This window comes from Strix uralensis, chromosome 3 (genome assembly GCF_047716275.1).
Source record: "Strix uralensis isolate ZFMK-TIS-50842 chromosome 3, bStrUra1, whole genome shotgun sequence".
NCBI classification, from domain to species: Eukaryota; Metazoa; Chordata; class Aves; order Strigiformes; family Strigidae; genus Strix; species Strix uralensis.
This window is the reverse complement of record NC_133974.1, coordinates 6,689,891-6,714,368: the sequence shown is the minus strand read 5'-3', so window position 1 is coordinate 6,714,368 and position 24,478 is coordinate 6,689,891. Positions and strand designations below refer to the sequence as shown.

The following is a 24,478-nucleotide window of genomic DNA, read 5'->3' as shown; positions in this document are numbered from 1 at the left end:
TGCAGGTTAGCTATCTCCTGAGCCATGCAGATAGGCTGGGCACCACCAGGGCACTGCCAGCTCAGCCGCCACGGCAGAGACAGGTTAAGTGGTTATCACACCTATTTGTTATCATCCCCATTGATTTTACTCTTTTTCTAACGGTGCCCTAACCTGGATCTGTGAGATTTTTTTTTTTTTTTTTGTGAACGAGTGTTTGTTCTTGCAAGATGTTTGATTGAGAGTAAACCCACCCAAATCTGGGGCAGGACACAAGCAGAGGGATGGTGAGCATGGGCAGAGCGGAGGAGTGGTGAGGTCTGCTGAGGAGATGGTGCCGCCTTAATCAGATCTGCAGTTTGTGTAAGCAAGCCTTTTGTGAACACTGAAACTCTCCGGCAGCAATTCTCTCTCTAAACTTGTTTGACAAGGAATTGGAAGAGGCTGCCAGAGAAAAAGGCTTGATATGCGGTAGTGCGAGACGCTGGCAGCAGCTTTGGGGAAGTGAGCATCAGGAGGTAGCGCCTGCTCTGTGCTTAACCCAGCTTGTTGTAACTCAGGTTAATTTTAATTCTTTGTGTGCTGGAGAAGCAAAGAGCTTCTGTATAAATGACACCCTGATGGAAGGTATATTTAGCTTTTTCTGGCAGTCTTGCACCTGCATACTTGAACATAATGACTAAACTGAAATGGTGCTCTTTTTACATACAGACTATTAAAATACGTATGGGAGGATCACAGAACTGTTACGGGTTTTTTGCTTGCAGTGGAAACAGGTGTCTGGATGTACATTCCTTGCATTTCAGAATTAGAGTAGTGCCTCATATCTAGAAAGTTAATTTGAAGGGAGATACATTGTAAACATGGAAAACAAAGCATGATACAAATAAGACTTGAGAGTACACCTGTCTATTTGCATTGGTCAGGATGAGTGCAGTCTAGAAAGCAAACAAACCACAGGAATGGTCCAAAGTACATTTGATTTTAAAAAACTTCCTGTTAATCCATGTTTCTGACAATCAAAAGATGGTAGCATCATCACGGTAGTAGAAGAATGAGTGGTGAGCTGGCAGTCATTTCTGCAAGGAGTCATTGTTGTGGTATTGAGTAATTAACATTCTGGATATGTTCATCAGCTCAGGTGTGCAAGAGCTTTTAATTAGAAGGTGTAAGGCTTTACTTCACAAGGTGTTTAACCGGAGTCACACTGAATACCCATCTAGAAGATGGTGCTTGAACTCATGAAGGTGCTTCATGAAGGTGCTTGCAAGTGTAAGAAATAAGAGAGATCTCTCAAAGGCCTTCATCTTCCACACTCGCTGATTCAGACATTGAACATATTCCCATCTGCCAGCTGAAGGCATAAAGGCATAAAACGCACTGACCACTCTCAGCCTGTTCCTCCGATTAGGAGCTGAGCGTTGTGCATGACCAGGCACAGTGATGGTGTATTTGCAATGTCTCAGGAATACAGTACCATCCAAGGTATGGTTTAAAGACTAACAGCATCGAAGTATTTGTAGGGCCCCTTACGGTCATTTCTTGTTGGAGGATTATCACAAAGAGAAGAGGTTAGTCCTGGTATGCTCACAGTCTCCTGGAGTAGCAAACAGACACGCAAGGAACCTATGAGCTCTTTGTCACCTCCAATGGTTTCATTTCATGGAGTTTTCTGTGTCTGTTAGGAGTATGTTTAAAAGTGATGGCAAGATTTGGCACCAAACTTATGATCCCTGAATGAATCGGTCAGTCAGAGAGCCTGGCGCTCTGCTGAAAGAGCCAGGACGAAGCAGTCAGCCTGATGATTTAGTGTGCTCCATCTAAAGTCCAGGAGTCGCTGCTCTCGGGAGGGTGTAGATGCCCTTCTCCTCTCATTTAGACACAATTATCCCTGAAATCCCACAGAGATGCAAGATTTTATGCACTCTGGGATTTATTTTTGTGCATTTTCTGGATTTTTTTTTTTTAAAGTTATCTCTGATGAAAGGTGATTTCAAACTAACCCTGGATTTTGGAGAACTGCTCCAATGTAGCCTTAAAGGAAGATATAAATAAAAATGTTACTCCTGGTACAAACAATCATTCCCCACTATTAAGGCTTTTGTGGTTCTAAAGTAAGAGAGTCACTGTTATAAGAAAACTGATTTCAGTTTCAGAATTTTGAGGTTATCAAAACCAATAATGGCTTTATAAAGTGGGAGAGAGAACTTGACAGGAAAGTTTTAACCCATTATAACAATACAGGCTCTGTATTTTTTGAGTCATAGACTACCCTCAAGAAATATTTTGATGATGAGTAGAAATCACAATCAGATTTGGAAGGCACAAAGTTAATTTCTGTTTCTTGAGAAGTGTGAGTATTTTGTTAGGTATTATGAACTCAGCTTTTGGCTTCCATACAAAATCATTCTTAAGTTCAGCAAAACTTTCTAGGTAAAGAGGAAATAACAGAGAGGCAAGCACACGGAAGAATAATGATACTGAAATATCTGGTTCAACCTGTCTGGTGGTCCAAGACTCGCAATAACATTTTTTTGGATCCTTGGTCATGTGGTTGGCCAAGCCTTTCAGGTTTCAAGAGGGACATGGCCACCCTAAAAAGCAGACACGTGTACTGTGTGCAGTCTCTGCCAGGTTTCAGCTGTCACCCTGGAAGTGGTGTGAGCATGTGGGGTTATGGATCTTGCATTTTTCATCTATTTGGAGATGTCAAGCAGATGATGGGCGCTGCAGTTCATGCCTCTTCCAAACTTATTTTGGTGAGGCAGTGTATGATCAGCAGCCTAAGTCTCCTCTTCTAGTGTGCTGGCCTTGTGCATTGGTATTAAGGTTACCAAATTTACAAGGTTTACTAGTAGTCCAGACATCAACATATATACTGGGAATAAAACAGTTTTACTAGGTTTGTTTAAACATCTATAAATGTGTTTGAGAAGCTCCATGCAGGGGGACTCAGGTGTTTCAGCGTAATTCTGACTCAGTTCCTGTTTTGCTTAGACCTTTTCAAATCAGGACTGACTGGGTTGAAGCCCATAGTTTTTATGTATTTATGAAATGGGTACAAGAAGAGAGTCAGGCCTCCTGAATTTGAATCACAAATAGTAACTCCACTACAGACCCAGTTAAATCAGGGAAATGCTGTCTGGACCAGTAGTTACTTCTCTGGTCTTTTTATTAACCATTTTCAATAAAATAATAAAAATAATAGTCAAGAGAAAACCATCTATCTTGGCAAGATCTAATTTTGCTTTAATCTTGTTTAAAAAAATTCAATAAATTAACAAATAGCTGCCTAGCAAATGTTTTAAAATTACAAGTTTCTTGTTTTCCCTTGTGATGAAGAAAAACAATACTTTAAAGAAGCTTCAGCCTGAGTTATACAACCCAGAGTCTGTATGTCTGTGTGACTGTTTTCTCTCTGAGCATTTGCAGGTTTTGTTTTGCATCAAGACAAGTGCCTCATTGGTGGGAATATTAGAGACAGGCAGTGAATAGTTTAAGCAGGCCAAACTTATAAAAGGACTTGGCAGGGATATAATCACTATCCTTGCCACCTTGAACCTAGTCTGGAATGCTTTTAGGATTGCTTGGGAAACTGGATCTCAAGTTCAGAAGCGATTTTCAACTATGTCTCTTTCTGCTTAAGTTCATAATCTAATCATTAGTTTATAGCTAAAGATGACTGACACCCTTATCTGCCATGGTTTGGGTTTTTTTCCTCATATAAATGGCTGTGACTACTTGCTTTTTATTAAACTCGATGGCATCAATATATATGTTAATTGTGACCCAAACATCTGGTAAAAATGAAACATATTCAAATACTTTGTTGAATATGTATAAACTCCATCTACTAACTTCTTCCTTTATTCCAGTTTTTCTGAGCCACATAGTCAAATCAGGTACAATATTTTAAGTCCACCATGAAGAATTGGTGATATTCATAATTATTATTGCTTGTACTTAGAAACAGCCATCAGTATGCTTTGGGTGCTCTAAGTTTAGCTGCAGATTGCTCTTTTTCCATCTCTGGCAGCACATGTCTCATCAGGCTCACAGGTTGTTGTGTCATGGTTCAACGATGACAGTGAAGCTCCAGTAAGTGTCCCCAGGAAACTTTTACTGGCAATATATGGCTCTGCTGCAGCTATTCCAGAACAGCAAATGTCACAGAGATCGTTTGACATAGCATCCCAAAAATATACAGGGATCCTTTCCAAGAGAGCCAGTAGGAAGTACGTCTGCCTGTGCTCCAAAGTTAAATGTTAGTATTAGTTCACCTGGCTATGTCAAATATATTTTGATGGAAGGCTGTGTAAGAATTGTTTAAGGTAACATATTGATCGTTACAGCAACAATATTACTTAGTGCCTGGATGACACCTAATTCTTAAAAATCTGGCAGTATCAGCAAAATAATGTCAGCAGTGCTGCAAAGAGATGACATAAAAACTAATATTTCCATTTTGCAGCTAAGAGCTCTGGTAGAAGATTTTCCAAATTACTCTTTTTTTTTTTTTTTTTTTTTTTTAACAGAGTCAGATATTAAAGGGCTGTGAGTTTGTGTGTTAGTTTTATACATGAATAAAAGGTTTGAATGATACTTTTTTTCAGCAAAGGCTGACTCAAAGTCTTAGGGAGAATCTGTTGGAATAAGGAAGGGTTTGGTTTTGTGCTGGATTCATACTGTGTTAAAATCTATAAATCTTATGAGAACCAGGAAATCAGAGCAGGTACCTAAAATGCTATAGTTGGTACTCTGAAAATAGCTTCAAGTGGTTTGTTTGGCACAGTAAAGTTTAACGCTGACAAAGTCCAAAATAGATGCTTATTCCCTTTCCTTCTTTGCCCCTTGCTCTCCCTATTTGTTTGCACTTCTGTATTGCTGACATGCAGTAAAACTCATCTAGATGTGATAACAGTGATATATGTGTACATCTGGAGCTATGAGTTAAAAAGATATTTGATTGTTGTAGGTCTGAGTTTAATCAGCATCATGTATTCCTGGCAGGATTTTTTATATTAGAGTTAAGAGTTGGAAATTATTACAGTGGAACAAAAGTAATTCAAAATTTATTCAGCTGTGTTTTGAAGTTCCAAAGCCAGTAATTTTATCTAATAATACCTAAGGGTAGAACTTTCTGTAACTGATTACATTTACAGCATGTCATTGCTCTTTGCTATGCAACTTTTGATTGCAAGCTCACACTTAAATGTAGAACAGGATGTTTCCTCTGACTCTGTTAATTTAAATGACTCTTTGTAAATGAGTATTATTCTGTCCCTCTCAAATATAATTCCATAACTTATCTTTTAGAGTGTTTATGTTTTTACCCTTCTATATGTATAATTTTTTAATGGTCGTGTTCACTGGCTGAAGTGGATCTTCCATGATATAACACAGATTCCTCTTTGATTCAGTGACTCTGGTGCACCACAGAAACTGCATGGCTGCAGTATAAGAGAGGATGTGCTCAGAAAGAGACTGGGGCATGAAGCACCTGAGATACCATCCTGTAACGCACCATAACAAAGTTTTGCCATGTTAAAATGGCCCCAAGTGTTGTCAAAATATAAATCGACATATTTTTGGCTTTCCATTCCGTGTTTCAGCACTTTATCTTAATACAGAGCAACAGCCACAGCTCCAACCAGGTGGAAACTCTGATTTGTGTCTTTTTTGTCAACTCTAATCAAAATATGAAAAGGTCCTGCCATGCCAATTCTGCAACGTGTGAAGCTTAGTAATATTGATGGGTTACCACCCAAGTTCTTGGGAGGCTTTATTTACTTTTTTGCTCTTCTGTCTCCTTCAGTGGCCTGAGGCAAGTTATTCAGGCTCTACTCACCTTGATAAAATGGTGATACTAGTCCTTCTCCACCAGATGTGGACACGCTGTGGCAGCAGGGAACATTCTTCACCCTCATCCCCAGCATGGCAACCTGAACACCACTTAAAACAGAAACATGTGATGGGATCAGGTCACTGATGTAGAACTGTCTCATAATATACTGAAAATCTTGATTTTCTGGACACAAAAACCAGAGGAAATTGGACATTGGTCTGCTCTCAGGTACAGGCTGTTGGATGCTTTATGAAGTGCCTGGACATGAGCTGGCTCTAGCCCAGAGTTCATGCAGCTGTGTTCGTGCCGCGCTGTGCCCAGCCAGGTAGTGGTGTGGTGGGGAGCTCAGTTTGAGCTGCCTTCCACAGCAGATGAGCCAAAGCTCCTTTCTCCTGGCACCCTGTCCACTCTTTCCTGCCCTTCTTTTTCATTCTCAGGGTCTTCTATCTTCTGTACTACCTTCTTTTTCAACTTCTCTGTTTTTTCTGCTTGTTCTCACATGCGTTCAGACTTAAAAATTTAATACCAGTGTCCTAATTCCCATGATTTCTGTGTTGGTCCCCAGGGTACTCTGGCTCAACTTCTGCCTAAGAGGTATCGTATATCCAGAGCTTGGGTGCTTCTCCAATTTTTTTCCTATGCACCTGATCGCCAGAAGATGTTGAAATAGCTCCTTTATATGTATTTCTGGCAACTGCATAAAACTGAGATAAAGCACTAACTGAAATATATTTCACGAGGGTTGTGTTGTAATAACTTATTAATGCCTCTATAGGACAGTAGGAGTTGAACCTACCCCTGCTACAGCTACTTTGATGTAAATGACATTATGTTAAGGATGAAGTTGCTCAGATAGTGATAGTTTGCTCTTCTAAATCCTCATTCTTGATAGTCACTAATTTTGTGTGCAGAGCAAATGACAGAAGCCCATGGCATTCACCTGTATGTGCTTGATGCAAAATGTAATAAGAATGTTCAAAGCCTAATATTCAAGGCCGAAGCTGATTTTAATTTACTTTAAATTCTATAAAACTTGAATTTCACATATTTAAAACTTGCAAAGATTATATATAAGAATAGTAATTTTTTTTCCTCCTCATGTAAGTCAGTCTGTAAAAAAAGCCATCTCTTGACTATTTTTGTTGCTTCTCTTGCATTTGTTGGTTTCCTCTGGACTAAGAAAATATTATCATGACTCAGTTCACCATTCACCCATATTTCAGGTGTTAATACCTGTTCATGATACTGGGAATGGAGTTGACACACAGAGGAGGTTTGCTTGATTTAGGTATGGCTTTAGTTTCCCTTTCTGTTAACCACAAAGATGTCAAAACAGATATAAAGTTTTCTAACTTCTGCTGCTAATAAAGACATATACGTATAATGCTCTGCTGTTTGGAAAAGGGCTAATCACCTCCAAAGAGTGTGTGCTGCTGCAGGCTAGCGGTGGAGTTCGAAGTATGATGAGCTAATCCATGGAGATGTATGCTCTATCTCAGAAAACATTTGACAGCTAAGCTCAACTGTCTGCAATTCAGAAAATACAGTTTAGCATAGGTTTTAAATGTTCAGCAGTTTGTTTGTTTGTTTGTTTTAAATATTTAGTAGTAAAACACAGAGTGATAATAGAAGATCTATAGCCTTCCTAGATGCTGGTAGCTATTAAGCATACTTAGACCCCAGTTCTGCAAAGGAGGCTGTGCAGGCTGCTCCACACTTTGGCAGCCATCTCTGAACATGATTCTCTTTGCAAAACCCAGTCTCTGAGATAAAAACCAGAGGACTTTTAAGAGCAATTCTGAAGTGCTTTACAGTCCTGGTCAGCACTTTGCAGGTGCAGAAGCCGAGAAGTGGTGACCTTGTGCAAGGAGGTCCAGCACGAACACCACTCTGGTCCTGTGCTCCATCCTTTAGGCATAGCTCTGTCTTTTGGTTTTTATACAGCACTTAGCACAACTGATTCAGTGTTCATATGCCACACCTCCTTAGTAATTCACAGTAAATATTCCAATAATAAATACACAAATTATGCTAGTCACAGCTATGCTTTTTTTTTTTTTTTTTGTTCCTTTGCTATTAGTAGGGAGGGGTCGAGGTTTAGATTATCTTTTGGCTGGCTATTTTAGCTGCATACAGAGCTAATGTGTGTTATGATATTGGAAAAGATGTAAAGAAGAATAATTCTAAGGCTTAAAAAATACTTACGATTGCCATCCTTAAGGCAGTCTTTATCATTTAAGTAAAAGACCAAATGTCGCTTGACTGCACTATTAAATGTATCTGAGGAGGCTTTTTAATATAGACATATAACAAGACATATCAAAAGTTAGTTAAGGTCAGATGTAGTCAAGTTAGAAAGAAACTTAATAGTAAGTGTAAAGGTTGGAAACCATTGGAATGAACCACAAAAGAAGTCATGCCCTTTCTTCTGGTTCATGTCAAGACTAGATATGCTGTAATGAAACAGATATAGTTAGAGTCAATAAAGGAATAAACAAGCCATAAAATCTACAAACCAGGAAGGCATTGCAATGGAGGATATCTTGACAAACCAGAACAAGGCTTGGTTCAAGCACAGAAGAAACCTTTGATTTCCGTGTCTCTGAAAGACAGCACAAATTGGTTGAAGCCAGCCTGATGGGAATGATGTTTGGAGGCTGTTTGAGTGTCTTAAAATATGTCTTGGTGTCCTGGGTGTGATAATGGGATGTGATTAGTTCAGGTGGTGGTTAAATACGTGATTGCTTATCTTTGTCTGGATATGCAAGGCCAGACTTCAGAAGGGCCTCCAAAGGCTGAGCAGATGCTGGCTTGGCTGGGGCTCTGAATGCTGTCAGTATGGGTCAGACCCTGAGAATGAGGTGAAGGAAGAGCTAAACTGGGAGATATGAGAGCTGAATTCCCTTTCTGTCTGTCACTGCCTAAGTCATGCCTCATCCCCATGCCCTGGCTTCATTTCCTATGAAACATTTGCACCAACGTTCATTTTCATATCTGTGTATCCCAGTAGCTTGTCCAGCTAAAATTGCATTCCTTCTTTTCTCTTTACATAGGTGAATGACTGTAACAGCTACTCAAGCATTGTGGTTTAAGTCCTCACAAAATACAGAATTAATTCTCAGGTCAGGCAGGTGCTTCTCTATATCAATTGCCAGGTTTTTCCTCCCCATGACATTTTAACACCCAAATAATCATCCTGAACCTTGCCACCCATTGCATATAGCTATTGTTGGTTTAGGTGCTGGTGTGTGTCTGTACCTGTGTATTGTCCGAAACAAGTGGAAATCAGAGAAACCAGCCTCGATGCATCATCACTATTGTTGTCAGTGTTTTTCTAGATTGTGATTCAATTTGTGTGGGTCAACAGGCACGTTGTGTTACTGCTTTCCTTTTGCTTTTAGCTGCTGAATGGGCAGCTTCAAACAGATACGAATGCATATCATGGGAGGAAATTATTTTCTTTCACTGCCCTGTGTTTTGTGATGAGCCATTGCTGCTGATTCAGTGTGCAACTGGAGATCTGTTTTGTTTGTTTATTTTATTTATAGTATTTTTTAAAAAGCTGTTCCTGGATGAAGAGGGGTTGAATCATGGAATATTCCTGCAGGTTATAGGATCTCTCAGAATGGCAATTTTAATTGTTTTTTTCTGTGCCCAGTTCTTTCAAATGTTTAGGACATGCCAGAAAGATCCAGTGCTCCAAACCCCTTCATTATTAAGCCTTTATTCAGACTTCCATTAGCATTTGGATCAATTTAATTTACTTTTCTTCTCTGACTGTTGACTTGCCCATGCAGTTTGGCAAGGAATAGTATTTTTGCCTTGATTAACTGAGTTGTCTTTTCTTGTATTGAGGTGCTCTAACTTTGAATTTTTGGTTTTGTTTTCTTTCTAAAGTCAATATATCTGACCCCTAGATCCAGTTCTAGAGATGGGTCTTGTTTGAGGTTCAAAAATGATCTGTTGCTTCCTCTGCATTAAGCACTCACCCTGCTCCAAGACGGAGCCATGAGGATCTCCTCAGAGTGCATGAATGCAATCTGTTGGGGTTCAGTTAATCTCCAAGTACATATTTCTCTAAACACTCTGTAAGTCTTACTTCTCACTATTCTATCTGTAATAAAGGCAGATGAACATACATGGAAGACTTGTTGCAGACTGGGAAGTATGTACCTGCCATCCTGCTATGCTGAAACCAGCAGCCCTATGATATGTGTCTACTGTGACACCTCATCCTCTTACTGGGCTGAACATAATCTCTGCCTGATGCTTCAATGTTTATCTCAAAAGAGATGATTCTACTAGAACAATAATAATTTTTAAAAGTGCTGATTGTAGACAGCTACTCAGGTCCAACCTTGGAGAGCCTGGGAAGGATGTGACCAGGAGGGGAACTTAGAGAAAGTGCAGTCCCACTCTTCTGACAAAGAGACAAACCTTGAAATGTCGATTTTGTTTTTCAGGGGAAGGAAATGCTTCTCTCCCCTGACCTTGGCCACCGCTCCCAGCCCCATCTGAGCATGTGGCAGCACCTTGCTGCAGCTCCCCTGGTCAAGAAGGGCTTTTCATAATTAGCCCCTGTATATCTCTTCCACTCTGGGCACAAAGGGTTATTTTTTAAAATTTATTTTTAAAAGTTATTTAAATATTTTATTTATTTAAGTACTTATTTAACATTTATTTAAAGCCATATCCAGGACCTTTGAGAGTGAGTGCAGTTAGTAGTAATCACATTGTGCCATGCTGTCAGAAAGAGGGTTTTTGTACTGACTGGTGTTTAGCTCTTCATTGGAAGTATGAATTTACAGGGCTTCTCTGTATGTGTTATTCTTCAAGAACCACCTGTGTGCTTGGCATTTCACAATAATAGAAAAAAATCTCAAGTTCAGAGAAAATTATAAGTAAACATGAAAAAATAGCTAATTCTTCAGAGGTTATTCAGGTACTTGAGTGAATTGGGCCTAGCTATACACAAATATATATAAAATGGTCAGAAATTCTCTTGCCAAATGCTAGTTTCTCAATTACTTCATTAACCTGGATGTTCCAATAAGCTCTTCTCGGCGGATGCTCGGCATATGGAGTTGAAATAGTGTTCTCCAGATTGCAGTTGTTAGGCTAACAGCTCTCCGACAGCCTGCAAATGGATACTGCTGCCTTCTCTGAGCAGTCGCACAGGATAAAACAAAATGCTGCCAGAGAAACTTCCTAAACAAAGCAGGGTGAGATTCAGCCCTTCTCTAGATACGGTGGTTAGGCCCAATTGCCTGTCTAAGAGTGTAGCACCAGAAGATGGTAAGGTGTGAATTATAGTTGATTAACCATGCTGGGAAACAGATTAACCATGCCTGTTAACAGATGGCACAACAAACTGTAAATATAAAATAAATCTCTAAAGATAAAATAGTTTATATAAAAAGTAAAACTGTAACTATGAAATATAAAACTGTAAATATAAAATATATAGAATTGGAGTAGACTAGAAAGATTGTAGATTAATTGCATGAAATCTCTGTCTAATCCATCTAGAATAAAATCTAGGTCTGAAGCATGAGCATGGCATAGGAAGTACAATGTGCCCCTATCACAGCACAAAATACAGCTCTATCAGCCCAAACCTGAGTGTTCAGATTAAACAAATTTTAGCAACCATTAAGTGAACATTTTCCTGTAGAACAGACAATAGGACCAAGAAGGTTCTGATGATATTTTATGTCTATTTTGTTAAGCCTGAGAGAGGAAAAACTGTGAGAAAGAACTTGTTTGTAAGAGTGCCAAGTGGTGATTAGGTCTGCAGCATTGCTAATCATGAAATCAGAGGAAAGCAGGATAAAGGTTTGACTTACAGAGTTTAGTTGGAGACTGTCTTCAGAGGAAAAGGAGATGACACCTTTTTATGAACTTAATGATAAACGGGTGAAAGGACTTACAGGGCATGATCCCTGTGTCATGCTCCATTTCCACCACATCAAATGGGATTTGTTTAATTTGAATAAGGCAACTGGGTGACAATGTCAGAGAAATAGAGTGGACAGTCAGGGGAAGGGACAGAAGGTGGGGGAAGATTTAATAGAATCACAGAATGGTTTGGGTTGGAAGGGACCGTAAAGACCATCTAGTTCCAACCCCCTGCCATGGGCAGGGACACCTTCCACTAGCCCAGGTAGCTCAAAGCCCCGTCCAACCTGGCCTTGAACACTTCCAGGGAGGGGGCAGCCACAACTTCTCTGGGCAACCTGTTCCAGGGCCTCACCACTCTCACAGTAAAGAATTTCTTCCTTAAATCTAATCTAAATCTACCCTCTTTCAGTTTAAAACCATTATCCCTCATCCTATCACTACACCCCCTGATCAAGAGTCCTTCTCCAGCTTTCCTGTATCCCCTTTAAGTACTGGAAGGCTGCTATAAGGTCTCCCCAGAACCTTCTCTTCTCCATGCTGAGCAACCCCAACTCTCTGAACCTCTCTTCATAAGGGAGGTGCTCCAGCCCCCTGAGCATCTTCGTGGCCTCCTCTGGAACCACTCAAGCAGGTCCGTGTCCTTCTGATGTTGGGGGCCCCAGAGCTGGACACAGCACTGCAGGGGGGGTCGTTTCGGTGTTGCTGTCACCGACTTGGTTGGTGAGGCCAGTGAACAGGGTATGTATTATTTTTGTGGGAGAAAGAGAGTGAGCAAGAGAGATCTGGGGAGATGGTTACTGATTGCTTCTGAGACAAGTATGATGGGAAAGAATAGGCTGGAGAAGAGTTATGCTGTACAACCATGGTGGGGTCATTGCTAGTCTTCTTGGAGAGCGGTCCACTTGGAGGGTTTAGGGCCTGGCTGAGAGAGGGACTCAGGAGTGATGAGAATAAAAAAAATAAAAATTGTACTGAGAATAGACAGCATGGTCAAGGATCCCAGAAGGAAGAGGACAGTAAGAGGTAAAGAGGGGCTAGGAAAATTACAATGGCATAATTAAGTCAGATTTTGTATAAATGAAAGAAAAGTAATAATTATTTTAATAAATAGCATTGAATTAAACTTAATTAAGGGTTTTTTTTTATGCTGGATAACAGGATAAAATGAAATTAGAGGAAATTCAGTTTGACCATCAAGTCAAAATGTGTTTTGAGAAAATTGTCAAAACCGTTTCCTAGGGGAAGGTTGTAAAGCAACATCACTGGAACATTTCAAACTGACCCAAACAGTAGAGACACAGAGATTTAAGAAATCATCCTGCACTGAGATGGCGAATAGACAAGAAATGTGATCCAAACTCCACTCACTGATCCAACTGTTTTTTCTATTCACAACATTTATCATACATTAGTTTAAGAAGTCTGTGCTGTGAAATACCTGTAAATTGTACTTCTACTAGTATACACACCTATTCAAAATTTCTCAGTAGCTTTTGGAAAGCATCAGTTTTTTTTTTTTTCTTGAACTTTTGATATTGAAAATGCAGATTGTTTTGCTTTTAGATGAGTCACAAGGAATGTTTGCTTGCTCTTTGTGTGTACGTCTTAGACTCTTGTTTTTGTTACAGGTATTTACATTTACAAACTCAGAACTTGCTCTCTGTTTCTTGTTTAATAAAATATTCAGAGAGAGCTTCATTTCCCTCCTTTTTAGATGGCTATCAGCAAAGCCTACCTTGTACTGCAACAGCCCTTTAATGGCTAAATTTGTCTGTGTAAGTGATGGGGTGAGCAAATACAGCAGTTTTGGCAGGTAAAAAAATACTAAAGGTGAAAAAATATCCCCTAAGCACTAAACTCTGTAATGATTTCTCTGTGAGTAGCTGAGAACCAGAAAATTTGTTTATATTGCATTTGTATTCTCATGGCAGTAAGGCTGGGTCCAAATTTTTACTGAAGCTTGCATTGGGTTGCATTGTGAAGTCATACTGAGACGCAAACATCAAACAAAAGACTAGTTTGAGCCTGTGACGTGCTGCTCCTTTGCAATGCAACTTGATCTGCTTTCAGTGAAAGTCGTAAACATTCATTGCATCTCAGGGTGCAACTTCTCTCATACCCTCAGCAGCGCCATTAACTTTGGAGATGCAAAAGGAAATAGAAAGACCCAAGTCCTGCCCACTGCAGGATAGCTCCTGAGAGTTACTGATTGCTCTTTCATCCCATTTAAAGTCACTGAAGAGCGATATTTTTATGATGTTAAATAAGATACAAAATGAGACCATCGAAGGCAGATTATGGCCTGCACTGGGGTCAGCTGATATGGTGGTAAATGCCCTTATCAGCGACACCCCACCATTCAGACCTTTATTTGCCATGCCTGCAAGTGACTCTCTCTTCTAATAGTGCAAATAAAGTCATGGAATTTCAATAAATAATTCAGCCCTGGATCTGATTTCAGGTTCAGCATTAACTTTCAGCACCTGGCTGCTGTTATTATTTGTTAGTCTGATACACTGCTTAGAGGCATGGAAATTTGGCTGCAATTCATCAACATTTGTAGAATATACTGTATGAACAGATTACTGTCCTTGGCTCAGAGATTTTTAACAGACATTCAAGTTCCAGATGTGCCCAGATTTAATTCTTACAAGAAAAACTGCATGCAGGATTCTTGTATTGTAATGGGAACCGGAGCTCTGCATAGAGCTTGCTCTGGAGAAACGACTCCCTTATTTACACCTGATATCTACTAGAAACAGGAATAATTTGACTATAATTTGCATTGTCTGTGACACCTTTTGACAATGATCTATCTCTCATTTTATTTTCTGCAGCTTTCCTGGGGGAATGATTTTTTTTTACGTGTCTAATCAGCTCTTAGGATATAGAATCATCAATATTTGAAACTAATATAATTGGTGCTTTTTGAATAGCTAAACCAGATTCATGCCCAGATTCCTTCTCTAGAGCCCATGAAACCACTCGTGGTTTTAATCACTTATTAGAAAGAAATTAGTGAATCCAAAGTACGACTCTGCTCTCACTGAATTCAGTGGAATATTTGTCGTTAGTGGGAATATTTTGTATTAATATTGACTGTTATGGAATTAGATCAAGTGTATTAGAGTATAATCCATTAATAGAGGTAGCACCAAAAGGTTAAAACCAGAATATGACCCTATAGGCATAAGCTTCCATAATGTGGGAGCTGCATTCTGTATATGCAGAGCATGAACAGCCATCCGGTATGAATATGTTACAGGACAAGTTTATTTGTCTTAAAAAAGGATTTGTGGATTTCTTGTTCAAAGTCCTTACCTCTTCCTGTGAGATACACTGTTGCATCCAAGATGTCGTAGCAGTAGAGATTTTCTGAGTATTGCTGTGGCCTGACTCCCCAACTCCTCCCACCACTTAAACCCACGTACATAAACGCAACTGATAGATAGGAAAAAAAAAATTGCATATATAAGTGACAAGGCAAGTTAGGTACCTTTAGCAAAATCTTACAAATGGGATGTTTGTGATCGACTTCCATGGGAGAAGTTCACCCTGCAATGCAAACATACACCACTAGAGGGGATTTTACTACCACTCTATGTCTAGCATCTGTCTGTCCTGAAAAACCATTCAAAACATATGTTCTAGTTCAACCACAAGATGTTGGCTACAGGCGGAGTGAAATCTATGGTTTGTATTACGCAAAAGGTCAGGAAAGATTATTATAATTGTCCCTTCTGGCCATTAAACCTTTGAGTGAAATTCTGGTCCAATCAAAGTCACAGGCAAAATTCCCATTGACTTCACCAGGGCCAAACTTCATCCTGTGCAGGTCAGAGGAAAGCAAAAGTCTGTGCCACCAAGCGTCTAGCACTGACAGCAAGAACAACTTTATTGTCAGAGTCACTAATACATACTGTTAGAAAGGATTTTTAAAACATCCTATGCACCCTCTCTGCTCTGCAGCAGGATGAAATAAATCGAGACCAGTTTTACAAACTTTTTTCTTTTGATTTCTTCAAAGCCTCCACTAATGCAGATTACACAACCTCCTTAGAAAGCCTGCTTTGTGTTTCATTAGTCCTGTAATTACACTGGATTTCTTTTCCCCTGAAGCTTTATTGTTGCAAATTAAGCAAAATACTTAATCTTATCCTCTGTGGGCAGGAACAACAATGGATCATCTTCCTCTTTGTAAAAGTCTTCTACACGCTTGAGGACTGTTATGTAGTGGTAGAACATCGCATGTACATCACATTATCTTGTTGCTGTTGCTTCTAGATGCATATGCTGATGGTTCATATTGTTTGTGATTGATGTAAAATCTCCTTTGCTTCATCCTTGCAGCCTTACCAGCTTATTCCCCATTCTGTATTTGTATGTTAGATTTTGTTCTTCTTACCTCTTATACCTGGAGGTTTACTTTCCCAAATTCCATTTCAGTGATTTCAGACACTTTGTTCCAACTTCTTAGCATCATTTTGGAGTCTACTCCTCTGCTGGTAATTATCAGTAACTCCTCTGTGCTTATTGCTGTCAGGAAATTTTGTAGGATTCTGTCTATTCCTTCATCCATTTTGCTAATGGAAACATTAAATATGACTCATCTTGTTGTAGACCTTTATGATGCCTCTATTTGTTATGTGTTTCTACACTAACAGAAAACTTGATCGTTACTACTCTGTAAGTATTTTTGCAACTACTCATACAAGCACTTTGCAGAGATTTCATACAGGTCCTATTTCCATACTTTGTTTATGAAAATATGATATGGAACTTATGTCAGAAGTCTTACAGAAGTCAGCTTCTAGATACTTGGTGCTTCCTTCTTACCCACTGTGCTGCATACCCTGTCAGAACAAAATGTGATTGATTTAATGTCATTTGCTCCTGAGAAGTCCTTACTCTCTTTTCTTATCAACTTTACTTCTCCACATGTGCTTGTGAGCTTACTGTTTAATCATTTGTTCCAGTATCTTTCTATATGTTAAGCTTATACATCTGTAATTTCTTGAGTTCTTTTCTTGTTCCTATGGCGTCTCACTCTCAATGAATTATTGATGGGTCCCCAAAAATCAAAGCTTTTAAAAGCTGTTCTCTGTGGTTACATCCAGTGGCTAATGTGGGTACGCAGGATCCCGTGCCATGATACTGGTAAGTGATGGGAGCACAACTGCTTTATTAGTTTGTAAAAGGCTCAGGAAGAAGTGTAAAGGATGATTGTTGTTTGTCCATCAAGCCATGAAAGAAACATATATATCCAGTCCACTATGTCCAGAAGCACACAAACTTTGTGCATAATCTGCTAATGAGAGCTGTGATGAGAATGGCAATTTTGGGTTTTGAAGAATTTCAAGATCTTACTCTAAATTGCTCTAAGTCTAAAAAACACGTTTTAAAACATTCGCAGTGTTATTGAACAGAAGCTGTGGGTTTTCTGTGAGGAGGGAAAATGAAATAGTCTCAGTAATTTTGAAAGGAAATTTTGGCTGGTGGGTGGGCTGCCGGGCAGCCAGGAGCCCTGCGGGTCCTGACTGAGCTGCACGTTGGAACCCCATGCTCTTACAGCTTTGCATGGTCCCAGCACCCTGCCCATCCTCCAGCTGGACTGAGGCAGGTAGCCAAAGGCTGGGACTCCAGGCATATATCCCAGGTGGTATGGCCAAAGCCATTGCACATCTCTATCTGGTATTTGTCAAATTCCAAGTGTGCTCCTCAAAAGAATATTCTTCTGATGGAGATTTTTTTTTTTCAACTGTCATATTAATTTTTTGCCTAGTTGCTCAAGACACTCACAAACAGGGATAATCCCAAAACAGATCTAGAAAATTCTTACTAAGACTTTTAAAAAAAGAGCTATTCCTTCTGGGTGGGTCATGGCCTGATTTTCCAAGTGTAGAGAGTTGATACTTATGAGAAGTCAACTGACTTCAAATTGTCACATAGGATCTAAAACTGCTAGCCACTCTGAAAATGTCAGCCTGCATTTACCACCCATCCTTTAGTCGATATTTGGCTGACATTAAAAGAATATAGATTAAAGATGTGCTATATGTGGTTTGTCTCTACAATACTGCTGATGTTACTTAATGACTCTCACTCTTCTGGGGGCTCTTCCTTTATACATCACCATGTAAAAGTCAGATTTGGTAGTAGAAATTCCTCACAGCAGGGCATGGTGGAACATGGTCTCCTAGAAAAAAATGTTTTGGTCCCAGCCTTAATTCATATATATATATATATATGTATATATTTTGGTGTAGGAAGTTTTGTTATAGTTCCTACCCCCTTTGATTATCTACTATCAATTTCTCATTAAGTTGAACACATGCAATGATAAGTAAGCGATCTACAAATACAAACGCGAACAAAATAATTTCTTGGTCTATAGTGTCAGGCCAGTCTGTGCTTTTCTACTCTTTCAAGTCATGCGCCTTTAGTTCTTTAAAGAAAGAATAAGAGGTGATGGAATAGCATGAATCATTTTCACATGATGAGACTATTTACCTGTGTCTAGTCTGTAGTTTTCTAAATCCAAACTGCACATGACTGATTGGAGTTTTCTGGAATCACAGAATTTATTTCAAAGCAAAACATACTTCATGCAGAACATACGCAGTGGCCAGTGACTCTAACAAAGCCCTTGAGGAAACTGAGACTTATTTGTACAGGTTGATTGCTGTGCACACAGTTATTCTGCTACCAGGACCTCAGCTTCTGTGGCAGATGAACTTGCTCTGCATCAGGCGCATGGACCAGCTTGAGTTAACTGATCTTCAACTGTGAACATCCTAAACCATCATGAAAGGACCCCTAGGAAGAAGCTGACCTGTATGACTGATCCCTTCCTGCCCATGCTGCCATTACTGTGAATATAAAAAGCTGGAAAATAATGATTTACCAAACCTAAAGAAAATACTTGTCATGTCTTAACTACTGATGCCCACGGGGTCTCCAACCTGCAATTCCATCTTCTGGAAATCCTGAATGTCTCAAGAGTACAAATGCATCTCTCCCAAAACTGCAGAGGTCTGAGAAGTGCAGCTCCTTGGAGATCCTCAGCTCTACTGACGTGCTGCTCACCAGTTTGAACTGAGTGTAACAAGCCAACTCCCTTCAAATTGGCCAGCAGTGCAGACCAAGTTAAGCTTATGTGCATCTAGAATATATGTCTGTATGTATGCCAAACTTGGACAACATTTTGGCTGGCTTTTGGGGAGCTGGCTAAAGAATTTCACCACTTCCTTTTTGTTTTGTTACTACCCTGACAGTCTTTCTAGCAAATGCTCTATTTTTATTTGACATATATGCACATGGTCCGTTTCCATGTGTGTGTGCTTAGGAATATATTTCTGCTCTGTCTTGCCCTCCCTTGGAAGGCTGCTGTTCAGAGTTGCTCCTAGCAAAATGAAATCTCGGAAAAAGTCCAATGAAGTTAAAATGCTGCACAGCAAATTTATTATTGTTGTTACAGGCCCCCATTCAGGAAAGTACTTAAGTGTGTGCTTAAGTCCCATTGAAATCATCAGAACTTAAGAACATGCTTAAAGTCAAGCATAGACTTCCTCTAAATTGGGATGTATTTCAGCACATGCTTAAATGCTTTCCTGAACCGGAGCCACAATCAATAAGTGTCCTGTGATACACAGGACTTGTGCTACAAGATTTACTTCTTACTTGAGACCCACGAGCGCTGCTCTATGAATATACACTTCTTAGCTCGCCTCTCCGTTGGTGGCACTCCAAATAGCTTACTGGCTTTTACATTTAGACAAGAAGTTGTGAAAGAAAAGAGACAAGAAACTGGAAAAAAATGATCCTTGCTAAAGCAATACCTTGGCATGTCTGATCTCATGTTGCAGCCAATGATTTTTCCCTACAATGGAGATTTGTGCTATTGTGTGTGTGGTATAATTACTAAGACAGATTTTTTTTTTTTTAATGGCACAATAAATAGGATATTTCCTGGCCTGCTCTGTGTTTCGAATAGGATTTTCACTTCCCCTTTGGGCTCTCAGCGTAAGAAGAGTAAGTGTCAAAAGGCAGGCTCTTTCCCAATTTTAAAACAGAGAGGGTGTAACCATGTGTAATGTGAGCCTAGATTTTGATTGTAGGGATCATGAAATCAAATCCCTCCTTAATCCTTACTGGGAAACATTGAGGTGAATTAGCCTGACTGTTTTTTTGCTAACTTGTTAAAATCCTTTTGAAAAAGAAATGTGTTTTAGTGTCATCAAAATATCTCCCTACTTTACCCCAGAGTCTAAGAGAGAACTGGACCATTGTGCAGAGTGGCCTCAATGCAATGAAAAAGGAAAGGAGAATAGATAAAACCAAATATATTCTTTTCCTGGAAAAAACACAGTGCTTTCCGATATGCAACTCTTTCCAGCGCTGCCATTTTTAAGCTAGATGCTTAGTCATTATTAATGATAGTATATTTCTTTAAAGCTGCTATATTTTGGGAATAACTGGAAATGAAACTTGCTTTTTTTTCCCCTCTTAAGGTTAGTTAAAATAATATACAGTTGTCTGTGTGCATTGCAGTCACTGTGCATGTACCAGTTGAAGTATTTTTGGAATAGGTGAGGAAGTTTATTCCAGTTATTTTATTTATAGCAAAGTATTAGCTTGAACTTGAGAAGAGCTCCCTGTTTACATCATTCACCTGTGCTGTGCAGTGGTTGGAGGCTCTCGATACTACCGCTACCTTACAAAAATACTTGGCACAAGCTCATAAAATCACCAAGGCTTTTTTTTTTCTTCCCCCTACCCTGAAACCATCTTAATTTTATTCCTTGGCAATGTGTCCGTACATCCCCCACATGTGCACACAAATATCTTTGACGTTTAATTCTTTAAAAATAGTTGAAGTATTTAAGGAGGAGCACCTTATAAATAATGAAGGAGAACATCTTGTTCATTCTTGCCATTACTCAGAACAGCTGGTGTGATGGTGGGGTTTTCCCAATGTGATTATACTGAGTTCCAGGGCAGGACCTTTCATCAGTTGGTGTGAAGTACTTAAATGGCTGGAGAATTAAGTAGAAAAACATATTTTTTTTAGTAGGTAAACTCATAAAGTAAGGTTGTGTAAAGCAACAGGAGCAGAAAGTGATGTTTCCAAGATGGAGCAAAATAATTTTCTAGAAATTCTGCCTCCACAAATTCCAGTATTTTCTGTTGTTGGGGTCCACATTCATCCTGCCTAAATTCAGACACTCATTGGATTCAGTCAAAGTGAAAGGTGGCCAGGCCTATCTTTTGGATGTGTGTCTTGGCCTTGCCTGCACAGGAGACCTTCCCTCAGGCATCTCAGTTAAACTGCAGTGGGATGAGCATTGGCCAAAGAGTCTCACACAGGAAATCCTCGAGTCTATTTCACTCTTCCACAGTCACTCTGGGAATTTCCCTTTTCAGGTGAGGTCCTTCTCCATAGGGAGAAGGAGGCTCTGAAACCCTTTCACAGCTTTGGGACTTATAGTGCACTTTAAAAACTCTATTTCCTTGATCCTAGTGCCCACAAAGCCTCAAGTCTATCCCTAGTTGCAATCGTTAAATCAGAAATATCTATTGTTACTGGCAGGGAGAGTGCATATATCATCAACTTGCTCCTTTTTCTAAGTGGTTGATCACTTTTGATGTGCTTCAGGGAAGCTATGTGAGAAAGCTTTTGTGCTCATTTGTGAATAACAGCACGGATAAACAGTGTTACTCTAGCTTGTAAATTATTTGTTCTTTTCTTTCCATCCACTGTTTGAGTTCTTGATCTTGATGAAGGTATTATTTAATCCCTTCATTTCTGAGCCTTAACCTTGGACAGATACATAACAGGCTTGTATTTAGGCACTACTGGGGTGCTTTAAGCAAGCTGTTTTTCTTTGAAGCTAAGAGTGACTAAGCCTGGGAAGTTCTCTATTCTTCCTCATCTCCCTCTGGTAGTTAATGGACTTCACAAGGGATATTGAGACACTCTGATAAGCCTTTGAAGTTATTACCTACTGATGTTTTGCTCTTTCTGAGTGCTGAACACCGAGTTACTGAGTGCTGTTAGAAGCAGTGAGAAAGGATTCACAAAACCGACAGAGCCTTGCCTATAATTTCTGCAGAAAAAGAGCTGAATTTAATGGATAAATTGTGTTGCTGGGGAGATTTTGATTCTGTTCCCTCCTCTGTCACCAGTTTGCCTTGTGATTTGTGGTAGCGTTTTCAGTTATGCCAGTCACATGAGTTCAAAACCCATGAGTCAGACTCCACCCAAATCATGAGCCTGGCTTCCAGATCCAGGAGCTTTGAACAGAGATCATACCATACTTTTTCTTTAGTTTATCTTTTGTTTCTGGAATTTCCTCTGTCTATTCCCAATGTGTCTCTAGCAATTAATGTTTCCCACTATTTTGGAAGTGTTGGGAAGATATTTTGACCATTTGGGGCTGCTGGAGGCCTCGTTTGATCTACACAATTAATTTTTTTATGTTTGATCTCCAAGTGAATCTTATTTCTTCCAGACTTCACATCCTTCTCCTGTCCCCAAGGACTGCATCCCTTAGCCTCACACGACCCATCACTTCTATTTCTTCCTTGTTGTTCAGCTGCTTTGACCCCCCTTTAGTCCTCTCTGGTCTTGAGAGGATTTTTCAGCATTGCCTTGCAGGACGGAGAAGTGTAAAAAGATGCAGATCTTGGTAACCCTTAACCTTTGTATGACAATACGTAGTTGGAGAGAGAGCAGGGAAATGGTGTCCCCAAGTCTCTCCTGAAAAAGATGAAAGTGCTACTTGCAGCACAAGCAGTGGGTGATGAGGACAGGCAGGAGATTGCCTCCAGGCAGGATGGAGACTTGCAGGAGGGCTGGAGCTCTGCATGTTATTGTGAGGCAAGACCCCTTTGCTCACAAGGTATTTGCAGGACTTAGCAAACCAGGGGTTTAGACTCACTTTGAAGGGAGTCAGGTGAAGAGTGAGTCAGAGTCAATGAATTTATAAGCCAAAGTAAATCCAGAGAAGGTAAGATGAGGATCAGCCCTTCTGTCTGCACTCTTTTGCCCTCTAATTCAGTTGTCGATATGTTTTTCTTCAAATTTTAGGTTTGGAATATATTGTTTGTAGACTCAGTTAACCAACTCCATTATGAAGGATATGATTATGATTGAGATGGTGAAAAAGCCAAGGGGAAATTTTTTGTCGTATCGCTGTTTTCTCCTATAGCACTTGCCTCTTTTCAGGAAGATAAGAAGTTAAAAGTGCTTGGAGTGGTTTAACAGGCCAAAGCCAAATCAATAGATGTGACTTTGCAGTAATTATTGCATGCAATACAGTGGTGCCTGGTATTCCCATGGTAACATTGCCGTCGTTTTGCCATGAAATTTGCAGAACAGAGCTAACTACTTAATTAATAGAATTTTGCACAACTAGGCTACTCACATCTCTGGCAGATGGGAAGATGCATCTTCACTTGCTCATCCTCATTGCCATACCACTCTTTCACCCACATTGTTTGCTGATTCTTGCATATGCCATGTACCAAACATATTGCAGATCCATAATTTCAAGTAAAAGTGCAGCCAAACTGTACCCCCATATCCAAATACCTCTAGGGTCTGAGTGTTTGAAACCGAATCTGAACCCACAAAAAAGCTTTACATAGCCCTAAACTTTACAATGGTTGTCTCCAACCCTTGAATCCATGCTCTCTCCATATTTTGGTGGATAGGAAATGTGGAATTTGTTTTTAAACCCAGAATCATCAAAAGCTGTGATCAAGACATGAGAAAGATTGACGACGCCTACCAGAAAGTCTTTCAGCTAAACATTTCCCATGCAACGCCTGAATTTGTAGCAACTGGACACATCTCAAAACGTTTCTAGTTGTGCTGTGAACGTTTCACAGAATTGCAATAATTAGAAGTGATTCCTTCTTTAAGACAGAGAAATGCTACCTCACAGCTTGAATATTAACAAGATAAAATTCATGAGAGCAAACAGAATAATATAATATTTTCTCCAAAGGAAAAAGGCATGTATTTACTTAGCTCTTTCATCAGCCATTTTCGGACACACACTGTGTGCATAAAATACAGTTATGCAACCCATGTGGGTCAACAGCGGAAGGTTGGTTGCTTCACCAGGATTATAAGAATCTTTTAAACACAATGGTACCACAAATTAAAATGGAAATCTATCAAAACCATTATCGTCCTGAAAGCTTTGGCCACAAGCATAATTACTGTAGAAGGATGTTGTCCTTGGACGCAGCTTTGGCTCAGTTCAGCTAGTGTTATTTGTATCCCTCCATGGCTCAAAGTCAGAATTTGCGTGGCTAAGGACCATAAATTTTTAGAGGAAAAAATAAGCTGTTTCCTCAATGCTAACACTAGCAGTTTTGTATTGTTTTGTAGTGGTTTGTAGGCAACTCATTAGGTACTAGAGATAGGAACAGACTGAATGCGGTGGCTGAAATCTGCCTTGAACCTTGGAAGGATTCGGATGGAGATTTCTGTCTGGATCTAGTTGTTTGTCTCTGAGGCTGTTGTTTTACTGGATGTGAACAAAAATGAGTGAATGTCCAGACCACTTGGGTTTAAATCTAGAAAGTCCACATTTTGGATAGTAAAACAGTGAAGCAGATCTTGACCTGATATAAGCTGCACTCCACAGACTTAAATACAGCAGAAAACCTGTTCTGAGTTTTCTAGCATGTCCATGAAACAGACAGTCCTGTAGAGACTAGAATAATTGGAAGAATATACAG

General features: G+C 39.7%; 1 protein-coding gene across 4 annotated transcripts in view; it reads left to right on the top strand.

Moving 5' to 3' along the window:
- The window catches only part of CLIC5 (chloride intracellular channel 5), an 86,429-nt gene that overhangs the window by 26,153 nt on the left and 35,798 nt on the right, over positions 1–24,478 (top strand). The gene's annotated exons all lie outside the window — the stretch shown is intronic.